Source organism: Dromaius novaehollandiae, chromosome 4 (assembly GCF_036370855.1).
Source record: "Dromaius novaehollandiae isolate bDroNov1 chromosome 4, bDroNov1.hap1, whole genome shotgun sequence".
NCBI classification, from domain to species: domain Eukaryota; kingdom Metazoa; phylum Chordata; class Aves; order Casuariiformes; family Dromaiidae; genus Dromaius; species Dromaius novaehollandiae.
The window spans coordinates 10,946,073-10,955,854 of NC_088101.1; the positions used below are offsets into that span (position 1 = coordinate 10,946,073).

Consider the following 9,782-nt stretch of genomic DNA (forward strand, 5'->3'; position numbering starts at 1 on the left):
CACATCACATCTCTGTGTCCCTCCTAAGTAGCCCGTCCTCTCTTCTAACTGCTGTGTACTTCCTTTTTCTATTCGAGCTCAGTCAGGAATTCCCTGTTCAGCCATAACGGCCTTCTGCAACACTTGTTTGACTTTCTGCATCTCTGAACTGCTGTTTGGCTTTGAAAATGTTGTCTTCGAAGATCAACCAGCTTTTTTGGGCCACTCTGCCTTCTAGGACTGTATCCATAGGACCCAGCCAAAAAGATCTGTGAACAAGTCAAAATCTGCTCTCCTCAAGTCCAGGGCTGTAATTCTGTTATTCCTCTTACTTGCTTCTCTCTGAACCTTAACCTACACTATCTCATAGTTGCTGCTGCCAAGGCTGACACTGTCGATCACTCCCTCCTGACCAGTTCTTCCTTACTTCTCTGCTCACACCTCCCCTACTTGGCTTGTAGATCTCCTGGAAATCATCTCCAGAATTCTGGAAATCTTTTTGATGTTTTCCCAGACCCGCTAGGTTGCCTTTTCAGCCAATGTCAGGGTGGTTGACGTCACCCGTGAATACCAGGGTCTGCGATCATGAGATTGCCTCCAGTTGTCTACAGAAAGCTTTTTCTGCTTTCTCTGTTTCGAAAAATAAACCTGGAGGCAAGACAGCAGGCAAAGCAGATCAAGTCAAAAACAGATATTTCAGACTTGCAGATAACCCTAAAATACGCTTTGTTTTCTTATCAAAATAACCTTGACCCAGCAATCCGAGCTAAAGGGCAATACCAAGGACGGCTCCCAATTACAGACAGCCAGGAGGAAGAGCACATAAAGCGAAATTTAGAGATTAACCTCAGCTCAGCAGAAGCCTGTAATCAAAATAAAAGGTACAAAGAAACAGCATCACCAACATGTCAGATCCTGCATCCAGAAGAAACTCCGAAGACAAAAGTCAAGTGCTTAGCTCAGGTAATTTACCCTTAATGGACTGTTAAAATAGTCTCAACCCAGCAATCCAAGCCACAGGCCAATATCAAGGGCTGTTCCCCATTACAGGTTATCAAAACTTTGATTATAACCCTCCAAGACTCTCTGAAATACAGTATTAGCTGAGAGTCCTGGGAACCCCGGTTGGAAGTCATTTTGATGATGAGACCTAAAAAACAACTGTCAAGAATACTGTGAGATATCAAGGGCTTGTGCCCTGTGCATGATCAAAGCAGGAACTTTCAAATAAATAAATAAACAAACAAACAAATAAAGCGATTTGGGGAGCTTCCTAACATGACTTACACTACAGCAAAGGCATGCGTATGAGAATTTCACTCAGACAGCAACCTTGAAAGAACAAGGACCTCGATTTCTATAGATTATTCATTTTTGGCCCTCCCCCTCACAGCAGGTGATGAACACAAAATTGATGATACAGTAATCGCTATAAGCACTTGTGCAAATACTCAAGGACAGAGCTTCATAACAAAAGACGGTCTTTACAGAACTTCTTAAAAAGCAGCTCATAGCCAGCACACGTCCTTATGAATACAGCATTAAGCAAAGTACATATGTTAACAAATTGCTGGCATACCACAAAGAACACTGAAAATGCCTTCGGATACAAAACATACTAATCAGTGACAAGTCATTACACTACATCAGATCTGTATCACATTAGATCTTTTCTTCACTGGAAGCTGTGTTATTTCAACTGAGGCCTCTGAAACCTTTCAGAAAATCTGAGAAAGGCAAGTATGGGATAATCCCGCACAGCAAATTTCTTCCCTGATGACTTTAAACAAAAGTTGGTTTACATGCTAAAACGGATGAGTATAGTCCCACCTCTGCCCACACTTCAAGGGACAGCGCTACTGATTTATATCACAGAATCATAGTATTTTACAGGATGCCTCAGTACAGCTCTTCAGCTGTCTCAGTATTATTTCCTGCCTCATCATCTCTTCAGAGATCCGTATAAAAGCAGCAGAGGCTTAATGATCTGTTCAGGTCTCCAAGTCATCACAAGATAATAAAATAAAAATGCAGGTACTCCTTTCTATCAACATGGGTGCTGTGAAATCAGGTTTTAAAAAGATTTTAAAAATTCCATGTGTCCCAATTAGTATAGCACCTCCTTAGAGCCAAAGACCCAAGTCCTGGCAAGCCTGAGGGTTTTGGAAGTGAACACAGAACTGACATTAAAGCTAAACTCCACAGCATCTCATCAACAGTTTAAATAGGCCAAACTTAAGAAGAATCTTATCTCCATGATTTGCCAGACAGTAAAGCCAGCCCCATAGCTATACATACTCCTTTAAAGATACCTTCCAGGTTTTCATAGCTGCATACTGAAGAATCAAGGAATGACAGCTAAGAAAGAAGAACCTGAGCACTCTTCTCACTTGAATAAAATGAACTACATTATCAGATAAGCCCGAGCCATTGGAAAAGTGTCTTAATGAGACCTTATCGCTCAAGGCACTAGAGCACACTGAAGCACTGAATTTGGGGTGGCAAACACTAGAAAGTAAGAAAATTTATCTGCTGGTTTCTTTACAGTGCAACTGCTGTGTTAAAGAACATCCTCCTCCCCGATCACATACACTAATAAAAGCCCAAAGTCATACAGACGAAGCAACACGAACACTCGTGCAATTGTTCCTTGTTGCACAGGTAACTGCCTCCATCAAGCCGACAAAACGACTAATCTGTACAACTCCACCCTATTCCTGCTTCCAACTCACGTGCTTCCTGGAAGGCATACTGCATTTGTACCGCATTCCCAAGGAAAACTGGCAGCCACTCAACATATTTCATACTAGACTAGCAAACTTGAAGACCCAAAGAAACATGGAAACCCTGTCTTCTCCAGACATGGTTCACCTAAGGGACAAATATGTGGCCACCCCAGGGACTGGACTCTGAAACATGCACCAGTGTGATACTTTCTGCAACTTCAATTCACATTACTCAAATTTGTAACAATTTAACAATAACCGAAGCCTACAGGCAGGACTGGATAAGCCTCTACCTTTAACTCTAACCTTTACCTCAAACAACCAAATCCATATCTTGAAAAAACTGGAGTTATTTCCCTGCTCACTCCTTTCAAGAAAACCAAAACACAGGAAAAGTTACTGCAGAAAGGAGACTCCTGTTTTTTTGCAGGCAAAGATAAGCAAATGAACAAAAACAGAAAGCATATTTTCTTCCAAGGCGCAAAACCAAGTGCAACAGCAGGGTTGTACTGAAATAATAGTAACAGTAAATTAACTTAGTGACAACATCAAAACTATACTCTGCTTGATTCCTACAGACTTTTGTTCAGCTCTGCAAACAACACCTTTCAATGGCTTGGAATAACAAATGCCAGCCATAACAAATAAAGGACCCAGTCAGCCCTTGCAAGTAAACGAAACTTTTAAGAGCTAAAAGGACCAGACCTAGCTGATGTTAGGACGATTGCGCTGGAGCATAGCAACAAAAATTTCTCAAGTCCGCGCTGAATTGTGTGAACCTGTTCAGCCTGTACTCATCTTTATAAGTAAAATTTTCATTTATTAAACTGTGTTTGTCACTTCTTCAAAGAAGCAAGCCACTAACATCCATTCTCCATGGAAACAGGAAGGCAGGGGAACCTTGTTTGATAAGTACTGAAGGCCACTAAATGCTAAGTGTCGACTAGTCAAAATGCTCACTGGCATGTATCTTGCTTGATAAGCAGCTCTAATGTTAGAGTAACCTGCTTTCCAAAACATATCTAGGCTTTCTTATTATTTCTCTGAATCTGTAGAAACAAAAGCGTGACCAGTCATCTGTGACAAGGCTTTTAAGAGCAAGTTATCCGAAATGGCAATGGAGCGACGTGTTCAAATTTAGGTATCCAGGTACTCAACGCTGGCACAACCAATTAGTTCAAATCTACTTCCATAGCATTTCAAGACAGATCTAAACTGCCTGAACGTCCCACTATTTCTAGTTCAAAAAACAGCTTTAAAATAGCCAACTGTATTCTGAAAGGGGCTCAAGAAAGCGTAATCTGAACTGAAAGTTAATCTCTATCAAGTCATGGAACACAACAAACTTTAAAGGCCTGGGAGGCGGATGCAGACTTTAGAATTTATTAGGAAACTACTATGCAGATAAAATATTTTGTTTTACTGACATGCAAGTTCCATCTTCTGAGTTCAAAGACTACAACAATTCTTCCATGACTAAAGCCACAGCGGCATTAAGGTCTCATTTCTCATAGGACTGCCACAGTGTGGTCATTCTCAAATCCACAAGTTTGCAACTTGCATCTCAGTCCATCACCAGATTTGAAAATATCACTCTAACCGAAAATAAAATTTGGCAAAGCACTCCTGAAGATCAGAAGGATGCTCCTCATACAGTAAGCACACAAAGCAAAGCATTGAAGGGACATTGTGTTGATTCTCATACCACAGGAGCCTAGGGAAAAAAAGAGAGGAAGGAGAGAACAGCTTTTTCAAACTTTGACGGATTTCTCCTAAATGCAGATTATCAAAGGTAATCCTGGGGTTTGCAGAAGGTCAAGAATCAACAATGCTTTTGAATGCATTTCCCACTGACTCTAGAGAGGAAAATAATGGCTTCAAGGGTGCGCTTGCTGCTGTGATCCATACCTGTGACTGAGATCACAGTACTGCAACACATTCTGTGAACAGCCACACATCAAATAAAGCTAAAAAGCTAAGCTGCAACTGACAGTCCAACTGGCACAACCTGGGGCATCTGTAACTAATACAGTCAAAGGCCAAAGCCTATTGCAAAGGCTGGTTTATATTCCACAGTAATGTCAAATGAGCATTGACTAAAATGAGGGGGAAAAAAAGAAAAAAAAGAAGGAAAAGAAAAATCAATTGCAAGTCCCAACCAACCCAACCAACTGAAACTATCTCCTCTTTCATGCTATGCAAGGTAAGTGCTCAAATCATCCTCCATCAGCAGTAAATGCTAGCAAACCAGTACAATCTAAGAGAATCCCTTTACTTTAGGAACTACTTTACCTAATCCAGTAAAATCTGAATTGGCTGAGCCCCAGGGCACAACATACAGTTCTTTCAAATCGAGCTCTTGTATTTTTTGTTGTTTTTGAGAGAAGCTGAAAGGCACCATATATTGTAGGCGCATGACTACTACAGGGGACCATCTTCTGGGCAGTTAAGCTGCATCATCTAAAACAGCTATCACCCACCTGAATGACAATGGCAACTGTCCTCAATGGCACCACATTCTACGGAAGCTATTGCATCTCTCTCCCTGGTTGTTACCAGCCAAAGCCAGGTTCAGTGTCTTTCTTCTGATATTTCATCAGATAGACATGTATTAGTCTGATATATTAAGTCTTTTCACATGCTCCTTAAGTTGGAATGAAATTCTTCATTTGTCTGTTACTCTCAAAAAAAATAACATTCAGTGTCACAATTGCTACAATAAAAGTGAAGAAGTTCAAAACCACGTGTTAAGGTACTGTGTTTCTTCAGCCTATTTTCAGCACTGTAAGACACTCTTTCAGTGTGACAGTAGATGTATAATACGTAATCTCAACTCCATACAGACAAACATTCTACCTATAACGACACCAGTGGATCAGCAGATTGAAAGGTCATCTCCTTCTGTTTTCTCTCTCCAGTAAGATAGCTATCATAGAAGACATTTTAATATACTTACGAAAAATTTCGTATGATACAGATCGTAATTCCCTACACGAGCCCACATCTACCAATCAGAACATTACAAGAACACTTCAAACAGGAAACAAGGATTGCGCCTCTTAAACCCAAGCTAACAGATTCTGGAACAAGTTCAGGAGAAGGATGTTTCCTAAAGAATGAGAAAGCTTTCCTGAGGCAGATATGGCCCTGCAGGCATACTTACATTCACAATGAACAGAGAATGCCTTGCTAATCACAGATTTACTCCAGAAGCAAAAGCGATACCGGTTTGTCAGTAACAACACCTTCTTGGCTAAGAATGGAAGTTGACAAACCCTTTAACTACTCACCAAGCTATGGTAACGCAACTGTGCTGCTTCCAGCAACTTGGATATCCAGAGCAGCGCTTGCCTGATACTACTTCATTTTAAGTCTGCTACACACCACTGAGTAGGATAGCGCGGCCTATACTGCAGAGTAACCATTTCTGGTAAGCTGGTCGCTGACCTTACTCTGCAAGCGCTCCCTAATTAAAACTGACGATAAAAGAAACAAACAATAAAAAAAAAGAGATACTTCAGGCAGCAGTGAGTAATTTATTAAGCTTAAGAAGTAGTCTACTTGCACAAACACTGAGCTAAGGACAAAATAATTTGTTCTGTTTCTCGAGATAAGAAAACTAGCTTTAGTATCTTTACACTTCCTGTTGTAATAAAGCAGAACACTTTTACATGGAACTTGAAATGCCTAGTATATATAGGCTATACTGAGGGCTCAAGGAATGCCAAACTCACAGGGAAAGCTACAATCAATCTCATCTTCTTTCATCCCATAGAGCGTTCTTTCTTTCATGCAGCAGTGCTTGGCACAGAGCTCAAGATCCTGAGCGTTACTCAACTAACCAGGGAAGTTAAAACACTTGTGCTAGAAGATGTTCCTATATACCCACTCTGGGACTGCAATGACCTTTACTTTACCCGTCCAAGATTAAGGGGAGCAAAGGCCAGAGAACATCATGCTCAATTCAGATGTGAAATAAGAGAAGCTCACAAAAGGGCTGCTCAGGCTACCTAGATCTGCAGAATAAAAGATGCTTGCAGCTCCAGCCATGTTGAGTGATAAAAGAGAAGCTCGGGCTGTGACTGGAGCAAGAGTGGGCAGAGAATTCCAAGGTCCACAGAGTTAGCAAGACCCGGAAAAGGTTTCGAGAGCCAGAAATACCATCCCAGACCCAAATCCTAAAAGGAAATGGGCAGCCCAGTGAGCTGAGGATAGAAAACTAAGCTTGCTCCTGCAGTAGAGATAAGGCTGAGGAAGCAGCATCCTGCACATGCCAAAGTCCAGATACCTCTCGGGGCTCAGGGAAGGCAGCGTATGAATCAAACTACGTGGAAAGGACGAAAGGGAGCAACGCTGCAGCAAGCACGAAGCCACGCAGGGCTCGGGGCGTCACGCCTGGGAGCGGCGGGCGAGGGGGCGCTTTTCCCCCTGCCTGCCGCCAGCGCCCGGGGCGAGGCGGAAGGGGGGGCGGCGGGAGGCGCCGCGCCGCCAAGGTGACGGCGAACAAAAGCCGCCCCCCGCGCCCGCGGCTGGCTCCGCCGCCCCCGCGCCGCACCGGGCGACGCCGCCGCCCGGGAGCCGCCGCCGGCCGGGCCCGGGGCCGCGCCGCGGCAGGGCGGGGCGGGGAGGGCCCCGCCGGGCGAAGCCGGGCCCCGCGGCGCCGCTCCTCGCGCGCGCCGCGACCGTTAAACGGCCGCCCTCCCAACGGCCGCGGGGCCTACCTCCCTTCGCCCGTCGCTCACCTAGGGAAAAAGTCTCGGGGCGTGGGGCGGGGGCGCGTCCCCCCCGGGACCTGATCGGTGTCCGGCGCGGCGAGCGTGTCCCCTGGCGGGTCCCGCAGCGGGGGGGAGGACGGGGCGACCGGGGCGCGGCGGCGGCGGCGGCAGCGATGTCACGGCCGGGCGGGGGAGGGGCGGCTGGGGCTCCCGTGCGCGCGTGCCTGTGCGTGCGTGCGTGCGCGCGTGCGCAGAGGGAGGGAGCAAGCGGGGGGGGGAGGCGAGCGAGAGCGCATGCGCGGCCGCTGCGCCAGCCGTATTGTCTTACCCCTGCGTTCACGAGCTGGAGCCCCCTTCTGGCTCTTTCCGCCAATCCCTGGCGTCCTTCCGCGGTGACGTCAGTGGGGGCGCCGGCTTCCCGCCGAGCCCGCGCGGCGGAACGCAGGTGGGCGGCGCGTGCCGGCCGTTAACGGACAGACGGGCGCCGGTGTGTGTGGCGCGCAGCTGCCGGCGGGAGCAACCGCCCTGCGCCTTCTTGGGCCGCAGGTGGGGCGGCGGGGCGAGCGATGGCTCCCCTCCGCCGGTGGCGGCGCTTGGTGCCCCTGTGCCCGAGTACCGCTGAGGAGGTGCCTTTTCCTCAGTTCTCGCGGCTTTGCCGACCCAAGAACTGCAGTTCTTTGTGCTCTTTGGCTCTTTTTTTCTGTTTGGCGGTAATATAACAAAGGTCTGTTTCTCTAGCAGGTACCTACTGCACTGTGGAGTGTGATGGAGTCGAGGCGGGGGTCTCTTCGGTGTCGGCACAGCTAAGCAGTGCACCGGTTTGTTGGCAGTCAGGGTCACTGTGTTCACACCAATGTTCTCACTATTTGCCCCCCCCCCCCCCCCGGCTTTTCTGGTTGGTTTCAGTTAAATGCTGCCATGTTTTGCATTTGGCAGAGCTCTCCAGCATCCTAATAAAAGGATGTAATTAAAGTTGGTCTCAAAGTGGCTCCCATGCTAAGCTTTCCCCCATTCATGGTTTGCTTAGTTAAGAATGCTTTGCTAAAATTAAGGAAGCATTTTTCAGTATGTGCATTTGAGGCATGCCAAAAAACAAAATAGCTAATGATTTTGAGGTTCTGATATAAAGTAAGGAGTTCAGTAGGCCAGCAGCAAACACAGTTACCACTGTAGTGCCTCCTTCCCAAGATAAGAAAAGCTGGACTCAAGGGTGTGTGTGCCAGGGTGCAACAAACATCTACTTCAGGAGCAAATCACCTGTCTTTCCCTGAAGCTCTATGCCCAAGGATGGAAAACTGCAATCAAGATGTCAGTGTTTTAGAAAGACATCCTGGTTTTTTGGCTCCTCTTGCCCAGCTTCAGCATTTCCGATGAGTTCTCTTTTCTGAGTGCCACTGGCCTCAAGAAGTAAATACCTTGAATCATCCTCACTGGCAAGGGCAGGAGGTGAAATTTTCTCAAGAAGTGTTATAGTCAGCACCTGTAAATTGTGTTCAACAGCCCACCTGGGAAATGGCATGGACTCTATGGAGGCCTATGTAAAGGTTGAAACAAAGAGGCATTCTAGGAAAAGAAGCCCAGCAAACCCCAGCATCTTTGCCAGGTGCAGTATTTCCTAGAATGAACTGCTGTTGTTGTAAGGTCTTATTTGCTATAATATATCATGTATATTATCTGAAATAACTAGTATTTTTTTCTTCCTTCCACTTTCATTTTTGGCCTCTTGTTTGCTTCAGGCTTTCAGCTGACCTTTGCTTTCTTAACCCTGGTGGTATCCAAGGCTTTTTTTCTTTAGAAATGCACACTTTTTTTTTTTGTTCTTTCCTCCTCCTCTTTTCCTGGTATTGGGCAATTTAGTATGAGAGAGCATCCTAGAAATTCACAAATTAGGACAGAGGCAAATGATGCAAAACCTGCCTTACGGCCCTGCTTTTAATCACAGCTGATAAAAGTTATGTTCATCTTCTTGATTCCACTTTTGGATGTAGGCAAAAAGTAAAGGCCTGCTTCTAGCCAGATTTTGCAAGGCTGAATTACAGCTAGGAAGTAGGCAAGCAGTGCTTGTAATGGCAAAGGACTTGCAGATCAGCCCCTCTCACTCCAGCGCAACCTGCAGCACAGCACTAGGTGGGAAGAGCAGAGCTAGGCCAGCATCAAAGTCTTGTTAACGCGGACCAGCCTGTTCCTGCTTTGGCCGAGGAAACTGCTGACACGGCCCTGTTTGCTGTAAAACATGCTGTTTGCTGTAAAACATGCTGCTTGGCTCTTGTTACCAGGTGAGCAGACCTCAGCAAATGATATTCCTGCTGCCCAGCAAGCTAAAAATCCTCCCCATGCCAGATGGTAGCTCTATAGGGAAAGC

General features: G+C 45.8%; 1 protein-coding gene across 2 annotated transcripts in view; it reads right to left on the reverse strand.

The window, feature by feature from the left end:
- The window catches only part of G3BP2 (G3BP stress granule assembly factor 2), a 30,316-nt gene extending 22,653 nt beyond the window's left edge, over positions 1-7,663 (reverse strand). The window contains exon 1 of one of the 2 annotated variants that reach the window (XM_064510401.1): positions 7,448-7,663. The gene's annotated coding sequence lies outside the window, so the exon portion shown is untranslated. The remainder of the gene's footprint in view (positions 1-7,447) is intronic. The other variant, XM_064510400.1, reaches the window with a different exon arrangement.
- Between the last annotated feature and the right edge of the window lie 2,119 nt (positions 7,664-9,782).